The 19,386-nt window shown below is 53.1% G+C and overlaps 1 protein-coding gene across 3 annotated transcripts in view; it reads left to right on the top strand.

Annotated features, from left to right (window-relative positions):
* Nucleotides 1–735: 735 nt before the first annotated feature.
* Nucleotides 736–19,386, top strand: part of Wscd2 (WSC domain containing 2) — a 95,016-nt gene continuing 76,365 nt past the window's right edge. The window contains exons 1-2 of one of the 3 annotated variants that reach the window (XM_057763993.1): nucleotides 2,486–2,764; nucleotides 5,812–6,006. The gene's annotated coding sequence lies outside the window, so the exon portion shown is untranslated. Of the gene's footprint in view, nucleotides 1,132–2,485; nucleotides 2,765–5,811; nucleotides 6,007–19,386 lie in introns of those variants that run through there. The other 2 variants (XM_057763991.1, XM_057763992.1) reach the window with 2 other exon arrangements.

The following is a 19,386-nucleotide window of genomic DNA, read 5'->3' as shown; positions in this document are numbered from 1 at the left end:
CTTGGCGGGTAATGCAATTGCTGTGTAAGTGTGAGGGTCTGAGTTCAAATCCCCAGAAGCAATAGCTTACATCTGTAACCCAGTGGCCCAGAACATAAAGAATAGCTTACATCTGTAACCCAGTGGCCCAGCTAAGATATGAAGTAGAAGACGGGAGAATCCCAGGAGGGTGAGTAGAAGCTGAGGACCAACACCCTGGGTGGTTCTCTGACCTCATACGGACACCATCACACAAGTTCACGTGCATGTGCACACACAGGCAATACACACAATAATATATTACACCTAAGCCAGGTGTAGTGCTTTAATCCCTGCAGGCAGGTGGATCTCTGAGTTCAAGGCTGGCCTGCTCTACATCAAGAGTTACAGGACAGCCAAGGCTTCATAGGGAAACAATGTCTCGAAATCCAAAATAAATTAATGAATAAAATAAAAATATTTACACCTAGATTTTTCTAGCCATTTTTGGACCTAACCTGGAGCCACACTAGATCTGCAAACTGAGCTGATGGCATCCCAGAAGCCCCTATGTTCCACTCTTGTCTGATGAGGTCCCTCGGGGGCCTCAGCAGGAGCCATCCAGGAGCTGAGCCATTGGTCCAGGGTCACACAAGCTCAGAGAGGGAATACGATAGCCCAGAGGCCACACAGCTGAAGCTCAGGGCCCGTTAAAACAACGCACTGAACACCCATCAACAAAACTGCCCATTGTTGGATTTCTTTGAGCTGCCTGCCGGGCGGGCACGGGGCCAAGGCACTGAACAGCGGCGGCCAGCGCGTACCACGCTCCCGCCAGGCCGGGCCCTTTGCCGCCTCGGTGCATTTGTCCGCATCCCAGGAGCAGGGCTCAGCGCAATGCTCAGCTTGGAGCCCAGGCCTGCGGCGGGCGCGGCGGGTGGCCGGGACGCAAGGAGTTAAGCGCGGGCGGCCGGGCCGGGCTGCGGGGAGGCGGCGGGCGCGGGAGCTCAGGCTGCAGACTGCTCCAGCAGGGCCGGGAGTGCGGGCGCCCACACAGCCCCAGCCTCCTGCCCGGGCTCAGCCTCACACAGCCCCAGCCTCGCTCTTTCGCGATCTGAGCTCCGTACCCCGCGCTGCGCCCCTCTGGGCGCGGAGACCTCGGCGCATCCCCAGGTAAGCAGCGGTCACGGGTAACCAGCGAACCCCGCGCTGCGGAGAGGTGACAGGCGGCTCCGGGGAGATGACAAACTTTCCTCCGGCCGCGGACGCGCTTGGGGACATCCCTGGGGTCGTGAGGCTACTGGAGCAGCGGGGGGCCTTGGATTAGACTCGCGCGCCCCACTGCCGGGCCAGTTCCCAGCCTGGGGAGAAGGGGCTAGCGGTACCTATGAGCCGGCCTTGGGGTGGCGCCCGCACTGGGGAAACAAGCGGAAGCCAGGGCCCCCGCAGCGAGGGCTACGCGAAGCCCACTTTGCAGACTGGCTTCTGTGGGTCCTGAGGGGTGTGTAGGGGAGACAGCCACTTACCCTATCCAAAACCCACCAGGCCCAAAAGCCCTCCCAGGAGCCCCTTGACTCCTTCTGAGGCTCCCAAGGGGCACACCCCACTCCTTGGAGCTCTTGAGGGGCTGCTCCTTTAGGGAGAGAAAGAAAGAATAAAAGAAATCTAATAGAGGGAGCTGCCAACACTCCTTAGTGAGAGGGGACCGGTGGCCGGGTTGCTGGTAACCTCCTGCCCAGCTGGCAGCTGGCCACTTCAGGTCCCTGAAGCTGTCCCAAACAAGAACACCGCTCTGAGTGTGGCCACACACCTTTCTCCCTAGAGAACGCACACTTCCAAGAGGCCAGCCCTGAGTCCACACTCTGGCGGAGGACACCACTGTCCTCCATTCCTGCCTGGGGCTGGGGTCACTGGCATGCTGGTTGATCTGGGCACTCTTCTGGCCTTGAGCTGTGTTTGGAAATGATCCCTTGGTGGTGGATGAACCTCCTGCTGAGGCTGGGTGTCGGCCTTTGGAGAGCCCCATTGCTGGGATTTCTTGAACCGTTACCTGAGGTTTTAAGGACGTCCTGCCTTAGCTTTGGATTCTGAAGCCGACTTCCCAGGCTGCCCAAGGGCAGGCACTCCAACGGGAGTCTGTGCCAGAGATCTTGAGGAAAACCCTGCTCGGATTTCGGAGGTAGCTTCAAACCTGTCTTTGACTTGCTGTGTGACTTAGGGCAAACCACTAGGCCTCTCTGAGCTCAGCTGCTGTTTCTCTTAAGAATGAAGACCATGTATCCTCAGAGATACCCATTCAGGCCACTTTGTGACCCTGAGCAATGTGACAGGTGGGATTTTCAAAATCTCGGGGCATATGTATGTGCGCGAGCGCGTACACGTATGTGTGGGGTGGGGGTGTGCATGCTAGTGCTTAGGAACGCAGGTCTCAAAGTAGATCTGGCTGGCCCCTGGCCACTGCTCCACTGAAAAGCAAGAGTTTATAGTTCCTACTTCAGAAGGTGCCAGGAGCACTGACTGGGATGATGCCGGGAGCACTAGTCTCAATCTGATTGAGTAAGGAAGCAATGGGGATGCCCGTTTGGAGGTCTTGTGCACGGATCCTGGGAACCGAACCGTTCCCCCACGAAGGCTTTCCCAGAACTCGTCTCCAATCGCAGGATACCTGCAGTCCCCGCCCCTTCGCCCCTTCTTGCTTCCTTTTAAAACCGCTGCTGGACCAGCTGCTCCCAGTGGGGAGCCCAGGGCAGTCTGGGAGGGCTGGATGCACCCAGCTGCTGCGTCGTCATGACAACGGGAGATGGAGGTAAGCTGTCTCCATGGCTTCAACTTTGCAGCTGTCTAGGGACCCAGGGCAGGGACGTTCTGTCTGTTCCGGGTCAGGCATCCAGTCTGCCTCGGGGCTGGGCACGGCAAGCTGCTGTTCCCGGCAGGAACAACCAACGCGGGGAGCGTGCTTGCTGGATCTGCGGTGGGGGTGGGGCAAAGCCAGAGACTGCCGGGAGAGGGGCAGTCTGACTGGTTGCGAAGCCTCCCAGGGTCGGCTCTGGGTTCTTGCTGACGCCGTGGGTGGAAGAGCAGAACGTGCCCTGCATGGATGGACGTGGTGGGTGCAGTTTGGGGATAGATCCACCGAGCGCTGGTAGAGTTGGTGCGGTAGAATTTCAGGACGCTGGGAAATGAATAGTTTGCCCTCCTGGTGGACTGGAGGGGGGGCATGTGTGTGAAGGAACACACGTGTAGTCGCTGCAGTTGTGTGCCTATTTAGTCATGAGTGCACCAACCACGTGTGCGTGCACGTGTCTGAAGAGCCAGGGTGAACTTGACACCTAATGAACATGTGTGCCCATGGGTTTCTGGATGTGCATGCTGTGTGTGCGTGCCTCTGAGAGAACAACTACCTGTGGGTGTGCATGAGGAACGGGAGGTGAGTGTACCGTGCACTTGGGGACACACATGTGGCTCTCAGGCCTGTCTATACATGTTTAGAAGCACAGCCTGACACACTGGCTCAATCCTCTCTGGGTTGTGTGCATCTCTGCATTTACATCTCTGCGAGCCTCTGCATATGAAATTTGAAGCGTGTGAGTATCATGTCCCTGCACATATGTGTGTTTGTATCAGTGTGTGCCTTCGTGTAACCATGCACATGTGTGTACACAGACATACATGTGAATGTGTGGAACATTGCATTCTTAGTTGTATCATGTGTGTGCATGTGTGCATCTACAGTGTCCACTTGAATGTGCCTGTGTTCTCTGGAGTGCCTAACTTTTACATACATCTACTGCGCTGAATGTACCTAGGGTATCAGGTTGCAACATCTTGTATGTCATTGTAGTCTTTGCCTGTGTGCGACTGTGTGGCTTCTGTATGTGCCTTGTGTGTGACTGGGTGGCTGTGGAGATGTGGGCATGTGATGGAGCGAATACCAATCTCGCTGTGCCGCCTCTAAGCTTGCTGAGACAGTGTGTGTGTCCCAGGCGCCCCAGAGCACGGCCTTCCCAGCCTCCCTCATCTCCCACACGCCTGAGTCTCTCGCCAGAAGTCCCCACCTAGGACAGTTGCTGCACACACACATCCCCAGATGCTGAGAGCACAGGTATGCATTCAGGCAGAACATCTGAAAGCAGGCAGCCCCGATGTGCTGAGCATCTCCAAAGCGCTTCTAATTAGGAGCAACTTGTTTCCCTTAAATAAACAAATCAAGTGAGGAAAGAAATTGCTGGAGATTAATGGCTCCCCGGAGCAGGTCCAGATGTTTGGAAGGTGGGAACTGGGGTGAAACATGGGCTGGATCTTTGGTCCCAGAGACTGAAAGAGCATCTGCTCAGGATCCTCTTGACATGGAGTGAGATGCCAACTAGGAGGGCACAGACCCTTCCCCAGCCTGGCTGCTGCAGGGCTGTGGGATACACGTGTGTACACAGACATAAATGTGAATGTGTGTCTCCAGCCCCCTCTGCAACGACAGCCTTGGCCCTGAGACCTCATTTGCTGCTTGTCTCACTCAAGGGGCATGCTATGTTTGCACTCTTGACCCCATGGTTGGGTTCAACCCCATGTCTGTCACTACACATTAGAAGAGGTGGGAATAACAATATGTGTGGCCTGTGGTTGTGTGTGTGTGTGTGTGTGTGTGTGAGAGAGAGAGAGAGAGAGAGAGAGAGAGAGAGAGAGAGAGAGAGAGAGAGAGAGAGAGAGAGACTGGCTGACAGGGCTTGTCTTGTGCAACTGCTGCCTCCCAAACCTGGTGCTAGCCTCGGGGAGGAGCAGAGTTCAGTCTGGTCACAAACAGGTTAGCTGGAGAAGCCACAGGGACTTGTTTGATATGCGCCATCATTGTGGTCCTAGCTGAGTGACCACGGTGGCCACTAAGTATGTTTGCCTTCCTGCCCCTGTCTGACCCTGGTGTTCTGTGTAGAACCACCCAGTGTGCTGCTCGTGGTGGCCATCCCAGCCCCAGCTGCCCTCCGCTCGTCCAACACAATGACACTATCATTTCCTCAGCACACACCACATACTTGACACAAATGTCACCTGTCACTCGTGGGGGCCCTATGAAACAGTTTCTATTACAATCTTTTGTGAAGCTCAGAGAGGTGTGTGGATTTATCTGGGTCACACAGCCCAGAAAAAGGCCTTCCTGGGAATTCACAGAGGCCACCTGATGTCAGACGGTACATTTTAAATATGATATCATATTGCCTCCCCAGTGCCAGAAGGCAAGTCTGGCATAATACAAGTCAGAACTCATGAGACCTTTTTTGATTAGCTCGCCTGAAGATGCATTGATGGGAACAGGTCAAAGCACAGAACGAGCCAATGTTTGTATAAATGTGAGGGAAATTTCCCGATCATTCATCAGTCAGCCCACCTCCCTATCCCTCTACCCTCCTATCATCCATCCATCCATCCATCCATCCATCCATCCATCTATCCATCCATCCATCTGTCCGTCTGTTTACCTATCCGTCCATCCACTGACATGCACTCACTATCTACCCAGCAAGCAATCACACACACATATTTATCCACCTATTTGATGTCAGTATTTGCTGATCCCAGTGTTTGCTGGGCTCCCTTGGGTGACGTGTTCTGTGTTGGTCACAGACGTCACAGTGATGTCCTCAAGGAGCTCATGGTCTGGAGAGGTAGAAAGGTCTGGGCTCTGGAGGAACCTGAGACACCTTAGGCAGGGATGTCCAGTCTCCACCCCTTCTGGAAGGAGCCCTGGTCTCCCAACACTGACGTTTGTGTTTTGTGATAGAGGACATGTTCACTAAGCCCTCTGCGAGAACCCAGCACAGTTCACACCACAATAAATGACAGTCCTCCCTTCCCTTTATACAGCAGACAGCCAGATGGCACAGAGCAGAACTGTCCTGGGAGGGTAACCCTTTGCTCTGCTCAGAACCCAGTCTTCCTGGATCAGAACTTCCCATGCTAAGTCTGGAAAAGCTCCCTTACCTCAGGACACTCTTCTCAGCCCAGCCCCAGAGGAGGAGCCAGACTCTGCTCTGCAAGACCCAGAAGAACAGGAAACTGGTAAATCGGGCTCATGTTCTTTTTTGTAAATAAAGCTTTATTAGCACACAGCTAGGTTCACTCATGTGAACTCTATGGGAGTTCTGAGCAGTGCTAGGCAGGGCAGAAAGCATGTGAGTTTCACAGTCCATAGTGTTTACTGTTTGGACCCTGCTAGAAAAAAAAATCACTGACCCCCGGCCCCGCCCAAACTCCTCCAGCGCCCCAAACTGTGGCCAGGGAGAGGAGATGAGTCTGGCATTAATGAACTTGGCTGGATCACCATGGATCAGGTGGCCTCTGAGGTTCCTGCCCTGTACTGGTGAGTTACTCAGAGGGCAGGAAAGACTGGCCACTTCCAAGACTATGAACTGTGGGTTTATTAGTTAGAAGTGGGGTGGGGCTTCTCAAGACCATGTGGACAGTGGGGGGCAGTGACTGTGATGCAGACTTCTGGGAGCACATCTGTGTCCCCTCCAGCCCTGACTCCTAACAAGTGCACCTGGAAACCTAGGGCAATGGGGCACCCCAGCCCGAAGCTTCCAGGTTTAAATGTCCACGTTGCTAGCTCACTTGTTGGATACTGTATAGTGCTCTGATTCCTCCCCAAGCTTGGTGTGGTCCCGTGAGTGGGGCGTGGTCCTGTAATTGGGGCGTGGCCCTGTGATTGGGGCGTGGTTCTGTGAGTGGGGCTTAATAGGAGAGTTCCTGAGTGGGAAGTGAAGATGGGGAAGCTCCATTCAGCTTTGTCTGAGCAGATGCAGCCTCTCTGCGCAGACCCCTTCCTCTGTGTGGACCTCAGTCTTCCCATCTGGAAAATGGAAGAAAAGAGTGGTACAGATACCCAGGAATGATCCTACAATCTGCCTTCACAGGGTCCCAACTCCCTTTCTTCTCAGTATAGCTCTGAAATTCCCTCTCCTGGAAGCCTGGGAAGACAAGAACACCCTGATGCTTGTACATCAGGATGGAGACGCCCTGGTCATCATTGCCTCTGAGGAAGGGGGTTGACAGTGCTTGGTGCCAAAATCCCCTTTCTCCGCTTTTCCAACGGGACAGTAAGGCTCAGAGAGCTTCATCCCCTTGCTTATGGTCACACAGCCAGTACGTGGCAGAGCTGAGGCTTAGGCCTAGATACGCCTGACCTCAGAGTCTATGTCTCGTGTCCTCCGCTGTGAAGACCCTGTTTTTAACAGTTGGAGATGACAAGCATTTAAAGATCCCATAAGAAGCATGTTCCCCTCCTGTTGTGTGTGTAGGTGGGTTAGTGATAGAGAAATGACTTGGCCTGACCTGTGTCCCTCCAGCTGTCAGCATAGCTGGTGACTTGAGGAGTCACGGGTGGCAGCAAAGCACACAGAGGCCCCGAGGACAGAAAAGAGCAGCAACAAAGGCAGGGCTAGGGCTGGGCTGAGCACAGCAGGCTCCAGCCTTGCAGGTTCATGGGAGGAGGCCTTAGCTCCAGGAGCTGGCGCAGAGAGGCATTCAAAACTGATGGAATTCTCCAGCTGCCTCTCCGTGGCCTCCACTTTGCTAATGTGACCTCAATGCCCCATTCATTGTGGCTTTTTGCAAAACAGTGACCTGGCTCTGTATTTTTGATGTCTGCCTAGAGGTACAAGTAATAATAATAATAACAACAACAATAGTAGTAGTAAACACATGCACACATGCATACACATGCACCCTACACACATGCACACACCATTTGTATACACACACATACACACAACTATGTGTCTCAGAGCAGACTCCTCATCTTCACTCTTTCGTGTGTCCCCATTTGTCCTGGACATTCAACCACACCTACAACAGGGACACTGTCCCATGCCACTGCCAGCACCGTGTGGGGACAGAGCCTCCATGTGCTGCTGCTCAGTGCCTGCTTTCTTTCTTTACCCACTGTCTCTAATAAGCTTGGTGACCTGGTTCTCAAGATGACCATGTCTAGAAGGAAGAATGAGGAGCGTGTGGGATGGTGAAGGAGGTCCAGCTGGGCATGACAGCCGGCAGCCCTGGGACATGGGTGGCTGAGGACTTTGAAGAAATAAGATGCAGGAAAAAGAGGCACAGCGCCAGAAAGGCCTCTGGCGGGGAGCAAAGGACCCTCCTCAGCTTGTTCTTAACTTGTTATTACAGGACAGGCTTGGTGGCCAGGGTGTCAGACCCAGGCACAGAGAGCGAAGGGCAAGGAGTCTGCAGGGCTGGAATTAAGCTGCTATGGGATCTGACACCCAGGGAGACTTGTCTGTATGTGATGTTTTGCTTCCCACCTACGTCAGTGACATCTGCCTAACTGTACCCAGGGTCCCAGAGCCTTGCTGCCTCTCGCTAGCTGGCCAATGTCTGAACCCGTACCTCAGTCTTGTCCATTGTAAGTGGGACAATGGCATGCGCCTTCTCCTGGGACCGTAGGGACACTTAGTAAGTCAGTTCTCACAAACCTCCAGCACAATGCTTGGCTCGGATCAAAAACCCACATAGAGCTCCTAGCCAGATGCCCAGACAGGACATAGCTGGCTTAAAATAGCAGAGATTTGTATAGATCATGGTGAGTAGAAACCTAAGCAGCCAGGAAAAAAGACACCAAGCTCCGGGCGAAAGAACGGATCTTCCCAACTGGCTGTGGCCTCGGACCAGGTTCGGCCTGTTGCCGTGTTATGAAGAGGGAGAAAATGAGATGCAGGTCTCCATGTGCTCACTACCTCCCCCTTGTGTCACGGAAGAGACACAAGGAAGGGTCACATACCCTGGGCTCATCTCTCGGCTGTGTGGCCTTGGGCCATTGAATCAATCCCTCTGAGGCTCAGCATCCACATCCATCAAGTGGAAGAGAAACTTTGACGACAAGGCCGGTCACTATATACACCATGGTCCCCATCCCATACCTCAGTTTTCCCCAGCTGTAAAATGGGGAGGATGAGCTTGTGTTGCTAAGCAATATCCCCTCTTGGTTAGAGGATGTCAGCTGAGAGAGCAAGGGTGGGGGAGGGGAGTCTCCCAGGACCCATGCCTGGCTCTCTGCTGCCTATGAGTGTCTACTCTGTGTCTCCGTTTCCTGTTTTGTAAAACAGAGATAACAATGATCAGATTTGCCCAGATGGCTGGGTGAGAGTTAAATATTGAGAGCAGAGCTCGGGCTGTGTCCCTACCCCTGTCACTAGGGCCTAGCATTTCAGCCCATTCCTGCACAGGGCAGCAGAGGGTACAGAGAACAGGAAAGGAAGGGACTGTGGCTTTGGGGACTGCTCCTAGTCATCCTCCTGAGGCTGAGAGGGGCTGGCATTTGTCCTTGTTTGTCCCTGACTTTCATGTCAGCTCTGCCTGTCCCCTGCTTTAGGGACCAGGCTCAAGGCTAAGCTGTGGCTTCCTTCTGAGTGCCCCGAGAGTAAACAACTACCCAGGCAGCCCTCAGTATCTACCTGAAGGCTCTGCTCTTCGAGGCCACCGTACCTTTGGGTTTGAACTTGAGCAGAGCAGAGGGAAAGGGACCGAAGGTCTTCCAGGGCTCACAGGAGGGGCCACTCAGCCCCAGAATCCCAAAGCATGGGGACACTGGGGCTTGGAATTGTCTATGGGCTTGCAGAGTTAATGCCTATGGTCTGGTACTAGAACCTGGGCCTTCCATGGCCTGATATTCAAGGTTTTCTCTGACTTTTGCAAGCATATGTTTTCCTGCAGCTTTGTAACAGGTGACCGCGGGTGTATCAGCTTATACAACACTGATTTAGTCTCATATTCTACAGGCTAAAGTTATAAACAAGCCAGGAGGCTGTCACCCTCTAGGAGCTCCTAAGCACAGTCCATTTGTCTCCATTTTCTAGCCTGTGGGAACCACCCACATCCCAAGTCTCACTGCCCTACGTGGTCCCACATCCATTTCCAATCTCCATCTGAATTTCATGTCTCCTCCATGTGAGGATCCCTGTGAGAACAGAGCCTGCCTGTGTGGCCTAAGATAAGCTTGCCATCAAGAGCCTCAAACCCAGCTGGGCAATGTTGGCGCACACCTTTAATTCCAGCACTCGGGAGGCAGAGGCAGGTGGATCTCTGTGAATTTGAGGCTGACCTGGTCTACAGAGTGAATTTCAGGACAGGTTCCAAAGCTGCAGAGAAACCCTGTCTTGAAAAACAACAACAAAAAGATCCTCATTTGTAGTGAAAGGAGCAGGTAGGCCTGCTTTTCATCCCTCCCGGCTCCTGCACACCTAGCTTTACACCTGAAATAACAACACACAAATTGTATTCTTTTAAACACTACCTGGCCCATTAGCTCTAGCCTCTTACTGGCTAACTCTCACATCTTGATTAACCCATTTATAATAATCTGTGTAGCACCTCGAGGTGGTGGCTTACCGGGAAAGATTCAGCATGTCTGACCTGGCAGCTGGCTCCATAGCATCTCTCTGACTCTGCTTCTTTCTCCCAGCATTCTGTTTGGTCTACTCCACCTATCTAAGCTGCTGTCTCAGCAAAAGCCAAGGCAGTTTCTTTATTAACCAATGAAATTAACACATAGACAAATGACCCTCCTCCATCACTCAAACCCTATTCCAGAACTCCTGACGCTGTGGACATTGTCCCCATCAATTCCACGTGATGCCCCTGGGGGACTCCTCATCTGCCTTCTGTGATAACCAAGGAAGGTGGCCTTCAGGTGGCCTCCTCAGGCACACACTTGCTAACTTACACACAACATGCTAACTGAGCATTTTCTGTTATGTTGAGAGCCGTCTGTGGCTGATGGTGGAGCAGGAAGTTTGCTACTCCTGTGTCCTTGGGAAGAGTCTGAGCTCAGGGCCGATCTAGAAGCAACGACTGTATGACAACTGACAGCTCCCAGCCTGGGTCCTCTCTTTCAGGAACTTTTTCCAGATTCTGAGAACTCCACTGTCCTGTCCTTTTTGGCCAAGACCCCCTCTGTGGGTGGTCCAGCCAGAGTGAGCACACAGATCAACTGCGCTTACAGTATTTGTGATGACAGAAAGCCTAAACAAAGTGGGATTGTTGACAAGATCACACATGCACGCATGCAGGCACACAAGCAGGCACACGCTCATGTATGCACACATGATGAAATTTCGACCCAGGCAACAACAGACTGTGGGTGTGCGTTTAACATCCCGAAACAAACCCTTAGACTCCACGATGATGACACATTACTCGATTTTGTCGGTTGTTGCTGTTGGCCTGTCTGTAGCTGTTCTGAGAGGAGTCCAAGGCCTCAAGTATGTGGGCAGGGGCTCTGAGTCCCCGCCACACCACAGCCTCCTGGGTATTCATCACAAACAAACTGGAGGTCTAGAGGCCAAGAGATACCTCAATGGTCAAGGCCCCTGAAGCAGAGTGGGCACTCCAAAGTTGAGAGCATGCTCAGCCAGGAGTATGTGATGGGCAGGCAGCTTTCCAGAGAAAAGGGAGGTGGAGAACTGAGGCTGTCGCCAGATAGTGGGAACGGCAGCTGCAAAGGCCCTGAGGTCCCGGCGACTCGCCCATGGGCATAGGCTGTAGAGCTTTGTGAGGGGGGCAGTTGATACCCCAGCAGAGCTGCACAGTCCTCAGGGACCCTGGGGGGAGGGGTGCCTCTGCTCTCTGTCATCTGGCAGAGGGACAGCTTCTGAAGGGTTTGACTAAAGGGGAAGAGATGAGTTCGTGATCCTGGCCAGAGCAGCCGGAAAGAAGCTGCCCTGTATGAGGGGACTCTGCAGAAATTCCCCAGGGAGCCAGGGTACGGCAGTGGGGAAACAGGAAAAAGAGTCCAAGGAGTTTCCTAAGCTGTTGTTAGTCCCTTAAACGCCTGCCCACCATCCTCCCCTTGCTGCCTGAGGCTTGTGGGCTGTCTTAACTTCTATTAAGGAGATTTTCTTTTTATTAAAGGAGGGCCCCACCCTTCCGAAAAGCAACCCCCAGCTGTGTTTTGATAGAATTAATAACAGCGGTGCAGAAGTGCAGCTAAGATCTTTGATTCTTCTCCTTATGGCATGGGAACGGATTGAAATAATAATTAAGAATACCATTTCTGAGCAGCCCCCTTTCCGCCCACCCTGGCACAGTGCATGGCCTAGTGAACTCTGAACACATACAGGTCTTAAGGGCACCATGTCTCAGCTCCTGGAGGCAGGGGACAGCCCCCAGAAGCTGCAGGTTCTAGCCTCGGAGGGAGTAGGGGAGGGCAGGCCTGGTTCTCAGCTCCCGGCCGGATGGCAGCCCACCTCACCCCCTCCCATGCAGCGTGGGAATAACGGTAGTGTTCATCAGTGCTGCATTCTTGGAATGCTAAGAGATAAAAATCTCAACTTAAACATTATTACATTCTTTTTACTCTTGGGCAGAAAGGGGGCGTATCCTCTTACATGAGTTTTAATCCAGAGCTTCAGGCTTGACCGGATCCAGGAGCTTGAGAGAGCCCCTCGCCCCCTTCCTCATCTCTCTCAGTTACTGGTCCTCTGGTTTGTTTTCTTCTGTGGACTTCCCTCTCAGCCCAGCTCTTTTCTTCTGGCACTGGGTCCCTTCAGCACCCCCAGAACCACATCATTGAATCACTTTCCGTGGTTCTCAAATTACAGCCACATTCTCAATCACGGTCAGTCGCTCAGGGGACTGGGGTGGGGAGGATCGCCAGCGAGGGAGTGGCCCTCTGCGGTTTCCTAAGCCATAGACACTGACAGATGGTCAGGGAGGGGTGAACCCCAGGGGAGAGTCAAGGCCTCCTCAGCACCATATTGAAGTGACTGACAGGCAAGCTGAAAACTTTATAGATGAAAGGAGGCCCAGCACACAGGGGCGTCCCCTGCCTCAGGCACACAGCTCCAAGTGCATAGCCTGTCACTGGCAGGGTGTTACAGGGACCAGGCCCGTTCTCAGCAAGGACTCAAGAGCAGTGAGGAGAGCCCTCAATCTGGGCGCTCAGTCTGGACATCACAGCTGCCCCATGGCACCCTGGACTGGTCACTGCCCCATGGCACTGCCCCATGGCACCCTGGACTGGTCACTGCCCCATGGCACTGCCCCATGGCACCCTGGACTGGTCACTGCCCCATGGCACTGCCCCATGGCACCCTGGACTGGTCACTGCCCTCTGCTGTCTATGTTCTTAGACACGTGTGTGCGTGCGTGTGTGTGTGCGCGTGCGTGCATGTGCGAGTGTGTGTGTGCGTGTGTGTGTGCGTGTGTGTACACATATGTGTACCCGGTGCTGAACACTAGCCTCCACACTGCAAAGTCAGCTCTACCGCCTCCTGCGAAGAGGGTCTTGTCAGTGTGGGGATACCCCAGTGCCGTGAAGAGCCCCAGAAACCCTCCATTGTTCTGAGAGCAGGATCGTGGTGGCCTCAGGCACCTTTGGAAGTATCCAGCTTTGTGGTAGAGACTCAGCTGAGTTGAAGCAGTTGGTTTATTGTCTGGGATTATTAATGCTCTCCTGATTTCCTGGGATGAAGCTGTAGAGGCTGAGAAGGGAGTCGGGCTGCTGTGCCCTCAGGGAAGGGAGGGCTCCCTCCTGGCTGCCCTCTTTTGAGCTGTGTGCCCAAAGGGGCCTTAGTTGTCTACCCACAGCATGGGGGTGCCAGCACATGCTAGGTACTCAATAAAACATGTCCTTGCACACCACAGCCCCAGCAGCCTGAGGGAAGAGAAGGGGACCCTTCCTAACCCCCCCCCAGTCTCTTTTCCTTCCTCCTCCACCTCTCCATCTCTCTTGCTCTTCCTCTGCCCCCTCCCGCCAGGCCCTAAGTACAATTAGCACTTGTGGAACTGAGATTTTTAACTTCAGCCCCCATGAACCAGAAGATCCTACCTCTGGTGAGGAGTCCCATGGCAACCTGGACCCACTCTCTGTGCTAAAAGTGCCAGAAACAGACGAACACGGCTGTGTTTCCCGTGTCAGAATTTATTGACTAACAAATTTGCAAGGCTACTAACCCTCAGTAATCACAATTTGTCATGTAATCTGCCTGCCTTGGTGGCCTGGTCTGAGCAAATACAGGCTTTTTTATTGCAATCTTAATTACTAATATTAGCTCTCACAGGACACAGTAAATGTGTATGTTCGTGTGTGACTGCATGTGTGTGTATGTGTGTATGCATGTGCATCTGTGGTCACATATGGTGTGTATGTGTATATATGTATATGTACACATATATGTATGTGTGTGAATGAATGCATGCATTGCACAGAGGGGGGCTATAGAATGGATGTGCATGGGATACAAGTTGCAGAGGCTGCCACAGGTTTCAAGGCTTTGGAAGGCTGAGGGAGTCTGTACAGCTGCAATAATGCATTAAGGGAGCTGCTGCTCAGCCATAGAGCGAAGAGTCAAGTTCAGTGACAGGAAACTGAGGCAAAAGTCCAGGTCCTGATGGCCAGACAAGTGGATAGACCAACAGACAGGTCCAGGTCCTGATGGACAGACAGGTGGATAGACCAACAGACAGTAGCCAGTGTTAGTACCGAGGGACCAAGCTAGCTAGTCCTGGGTCCTTGGTGCACACAGCAGGTGTCAGATGACAGATTCAGTGAGCCATGCCATCACAGGGGAAGGTGTCCTTCACCTTATGGGGTACAGGTGAGGGATTTACATCTTTTACTTGGTGTTCCATAAGCTCTGGGCCCCATTCCCCTGATATGATCTTAACACACCCATGTGTCCCCACACTCTTAGTTTTCCCCAATAAATTGGGAGTCAGCCCCTTTCCTACCCCCAGAAACAAGTCATTTATCTGCCTTGCTGGCTGGCTAGAGCCTGACAGATGGTGTGGTTTCTGCCTCCATCCAGGAGCTGGAGTCATCCTGGTCCCTCAGAGCGGAGTCTCCTGGGCGGCGTGCGGCCTGGAAGACTGTTAGACAAAATGGAGTGAGTAAGAGCAGGTGCAGCGGGTGCTGACATTGTCACCTCCTCTCTCCAGGCGTTTTCTGAGCTTTATAAACTCACACTGCCCCACCCCGGAACCCCACATGCTTTGACTTCAGCCCAGTAACTTTTATTTTGCCCAGTTAGTTGCAGTTCCCCCATTCCAGTCTCTTAGGGTTCATGAGAGCAGTGACTGACTTGTGACCTGGTCACCTCTTCCAGATTGTCTGCCCGGGGGCTAAGAACTCGCTGCCACTGTGCCTAACCTCTTCCAGGCTCACACTGGTGCACATAGTTCAGTAGACTGGAAGTTGACAGATAAAGCTGAAAGGAGGCCTGGGGACACCCACATGCTGGGGAGTGTGAATCTCTGTGCTATCTGAGCAAACGGCAGTATTGACTGACACAGCTCAGTCATCTCTCGCTACATCACTGTACCAGGACACGAGATGAAATCCTCACCCGTAACGACACTGACAGTGGAACAGAAGTCTCTTAGGCATCTGTGGTCCCAGAATGCACAGGGAACACTGGACCTGCACTAACCAAGGAACAGTATACAGCAGCAACAACGGGCTGACTCCAGCTCCGCGCCACGGTCGGATGCCTTGTGCTAAAATAATACCAGCCAGAAGAGCCCAATTAGCAAAAAGTGTATGCTGCAAAATTCTGAGTCTAAAAAGCTCAAAATGGAAGCTAAACTGCAGTCCTGGGGATGCCTGTGCACTGAGGTGGAGGGACTGTCCATCACAGAGTCAGGAAGGATGGCTCTCCCCGGGGAAGGACTGGGTTGGGTGTAGAGGGGTGTCACCTGGTGACGCTTCACGCTGGGCTGGTGGCTGCACGGGTATGTGTTCACAGTGCTTGTCAGGTTGTCCATACTGGTTCCCTGTTGTGTATGCGTGGGTCTCACTTCCCACAGAGATGATCTCCATATTTCCAGATCATTCTCTCTGGGGCCAGCTGGTCAGGAAACGCTTAGGCCCCAGGCACAGACCCCTGACTCCTGATTGCTGTGCTGCTGGAGGTGGGGTTGGGGAGAGATTGTGTTTTCTGACAAGGTCTCAGTATGTAGTCTAGATTGGTCTTGGCTTAGCTATTCTACTGCCTCAGCTTCCCCAGAGCTTGAATGGCAGGTGTGTAGGCACAGATGCCACACCGTGCTCTCTGACCTGTTTCAAACCAAGTCATTGTCTGCTGCAGAACATTCCCAAGGGTCTAACCTGCATGAACAAAAACTCATTAACAGCTTGCCTTGGCTGGAAAGTCACTAGTCCCGCCTAGCCTAGTCTCTTTCCCCAGGTGTGATAAGACTGGGGGGGGGAGAGGTTGCCCCAGAAAAAAAAATTACAAAAGAAAGAAAAAAATAAGCACAAAAGGCACTGTGACATCCCAACTTTGGGGGACACCACCATGAGCAAGGAGATAAAAATACCGTGTGGTTCAAGTGACCACCCCTGCAGAGTCTGGGTAGGGACACGGTGTTCCAGGGTAAGGTGGCAGAGGCCAGCCCAGAGTGATGGAGTCCAGGTTCAAGGCAGTCAGATCTCTGCAGTCATTGCCCATCTGGGGACCCCCTCCTTCTGCCTGGGTGGCAGAGTGTGGCTGGAGACCTTTCTCCATCCCCAGTGGGAGGGTGAAGATGCCCTCTGCCCTTGAACCTGGGCCCCAGCTGGAAAGCAACACCCCTTAAGTTTTCATAGACCCTTGGTGTTCAAACAGGGCCGGATGTAGCTGGATTCTTTCCAAACAGAGCCTGAAGTTCGGCTGGTGACTTTGAATCCTGACTCCTTCGTTAGGTGTGACAGAGCCTTGCACACCTCAGAAAGAACCCAGCTTGGGGTTTGCCCAGCATTTCCTCAGCCCAGGCAGTGAACCTCCAACCATTTGAATACCCTGGACCCAGACAGCCCTGAGAATGGTGAGAGGCACCATTGTTCAGTCCTACAGGATGCATGGCTGCACACACCAGCACCGTCACTCGGTCTTACAGGACGCACAGCTGCACACACCAGCACCATCGCTCGGTCCTACAGGACGCAGAGCCTCACACACCAGCACCGTCACTCAGTCCTACAGGACGCAGAGCCTCACACACCAGCACCATCACTCCGTCCTACGGAACACACAGCCCCACACAGCAGAACGACAGGAAGTAAAGTCTGGAAGCATGGCCGGTACCAAGTAGAAGCTGGGGTCCAGCAGGGCTTCCGGGATAAAATGGTGTCTGGAACTGAGTCCTTGGAAAGGGGGAGCGAACATGGTTGTGGGTAAGTTGGATGCCTCATGGCAGGGCTTTAAGTCACTGTGCTTAGCACAAGGTTGTGTACAGTTTGAGAAAGGACAGAAAAGTGTTATTTAAAGACACACCTCCCCCCCCCGAGGGACAGTGTAATGCCACACCGCTGTGATCCCTGCATCCAGGAAGCTGAGGCAGGAAGATGCCGTGAGTTCTAGGCCAACCTGAAACTTATCCCTTAACCTTCTGGATACATGGACCAGTGCCAGTAAGGCCCTGTTTCCCTCCTCCACCCTCCTCTACAGAAGGCCTTTGGTCCACAGCCCCTCCAACTCCAAACCCCCACTCTACTGTGATACTCCCGCCTTTGCCCATAGACAGCAACATCTCCTGAGGTCCTTGTCAAAATGGTAGCCCACAACGTGCTTACTCCCCAGTAAGCAAGTCCAGTGGTAGAACATGAGCACAATTAATAAAAACTCAGAGAAAGAAATTGGGGTTCAACCTGAAACCTGAAAAGCAAAGCAGCCAGCCACTGGCTTTTCCCTCGACCTCAGTCTGAAATGGCGACCCTCCCTCCAAGAGTCTCCGAATGAGACTGTGTCTGAAAGCTGTCTTCTCCCATTTTATAATCCTCTCTAGTTCTGGGATTAAAGGTGTGCACCACTGGGATTAAAGAAAGACATGTACCGCCCGGTTTCTATAACTAGTGTGGTTACTGGGATTAAAGGTGTGTCACCACTGCCTGGTCTGTAAGGCTGGCCAGTGTGGTTGTTTTACTTTTCTAATCCTCAGACAAGTTTTATTTATTAAAATGCAAGTGAGATACCACTATAGGAACGGGGTCACAAGGGCTTTGCTGTCTGCGACTTCACCATGGTGACGCCACTGGAGCCTGGTAGCAATGACTAAGTGAGTGAGGCCCGTGGAGGTGGGGTCTGAGCTGGACTAACGTGGGCAGCTGGTGTTTGAAGAAGGGCTGGGAAGCACCCAGGTGATGGAGTCGCTTGGATTGAGGGTGTTTCTGTGGAGGCAAAGCACACATCCACTTTAGCATCCTCTTCAGGGATTCCGTCATTTCGCTCTCTGCAGGGGTCCCAGAGGACACGATGGCTGGAGTAGAACTGAAGAGGAATAAGGGTAGACACAGCCTGGATCCATGGACCCTCCTCTGGATGGTCTCTGGAGCTGATTGTCCCCAGATGAGAAAGACCATGGGAAGCCATGGATGAGAGGCCCACCTGGGTTAGTCACCACTGGAAAGACTCAGAGTGACCAGGCCGTGCCACACATCCCTTCCCGTGATCCAGTTTCTTCTTAGTTCCCACTGCCTGCTTCACCATCCCAGGCAGCTGCTGCCGCCACCCTCCACACCCTCAGGGCACCCAGATTCTGTCTGTCCGGTCCCCAGTGCTGCCAACCTGCCTAGCTCTTCCCTGCCCTTACCCTCTCTAGAGCTGCTGGTTTACGGCAATCGCCTTCCACCCCCAGGAAGCAGTGCCAGCCAGCGTCGGGCCCTCAGTCCTCTGGGAAGAAAGGGCAGAGGGAGAGTGGTCAGTTCTGTAGCATGTGCAGCAGAGGTGGGCATGCTGAGAACATCTGGACACACACCCCCTCCACTGTTGCCCCATCACTTTCCATTTGGGGAAACTAATTCCAAGAGAGAAGGAGATTCATCCAAGGTGCAAAGCCTCTTGGGATCAAAGTCGGGTGCCGATGTAGCTGGCCGCTCCCCGTGCTGCCCCCTCCCTGGAGTCCACCCTGATACTTGTACACCACAGAGCCCTGAAATGTTGGCTGAGCACACCAGCAGGAGACTCAGTGCACTGGCTCCCTGGAAGTTCCTCTTTGCCACCTCCCTCTCTCTCTGTCTGTCTCTCTGTGTCTGTGTCTCTGTGTCTCTGTCTCTCTCTGTGTCTCTCTGTGTCTCTGTCTCTCTCTGTGTCTCTGTATCTCTGTGTCTCTCTCTGTGTCTCTCTGTCTCTCTCTCTGTCTCTCTCTGTGTCTCTCTGTGTCTCTGTCTCTCTATGTCTCTGTCTCTCTGTGTCTCTCTCTGTCTTTCTTTCTGTGTCTCTGTCTCTCTGTGTCTCTGTCTCTCTGTGTCTCTCTGTGTCTCTGTCTCTCTGTGTCTCTCTGTGTGTCTTTCTTTCTGTGTCTCTGTCTCTCTGTGTCTCTGTCTCTCTGTGTCTCTGTGTCTCTGTCTCTCTCTGTGTCTCTGTCTCTCTCTCTGTCTCTGTCTCTCTCTGTGTCTCTGTCTCTCTGTGTCTCCGTGTGTCTGTCTCTCTGTGTCTCTGTCTCTCTGTGTCTCTCTCT

The sequence above is a fragment of the Chionomys nivalis genome, chromosome 3 (genome assembly GCF_950005125.1).
Source record: "Chionomys nivalis chromosome 3, mChiNiv1.1, whole genome shotgun sequence".
In the NCBI taxonomy this organism is placed as follows: Eukaryota; Metazoa; Chordata; class Mammalia; order Rodentia; family Cricetidae; genus Chionomys; species Chionomys nivalis.
Note: the sequence above shows the minus strand (reverse complement) of the source record. Positions and strands in the feature narration are given on the sequence as shown.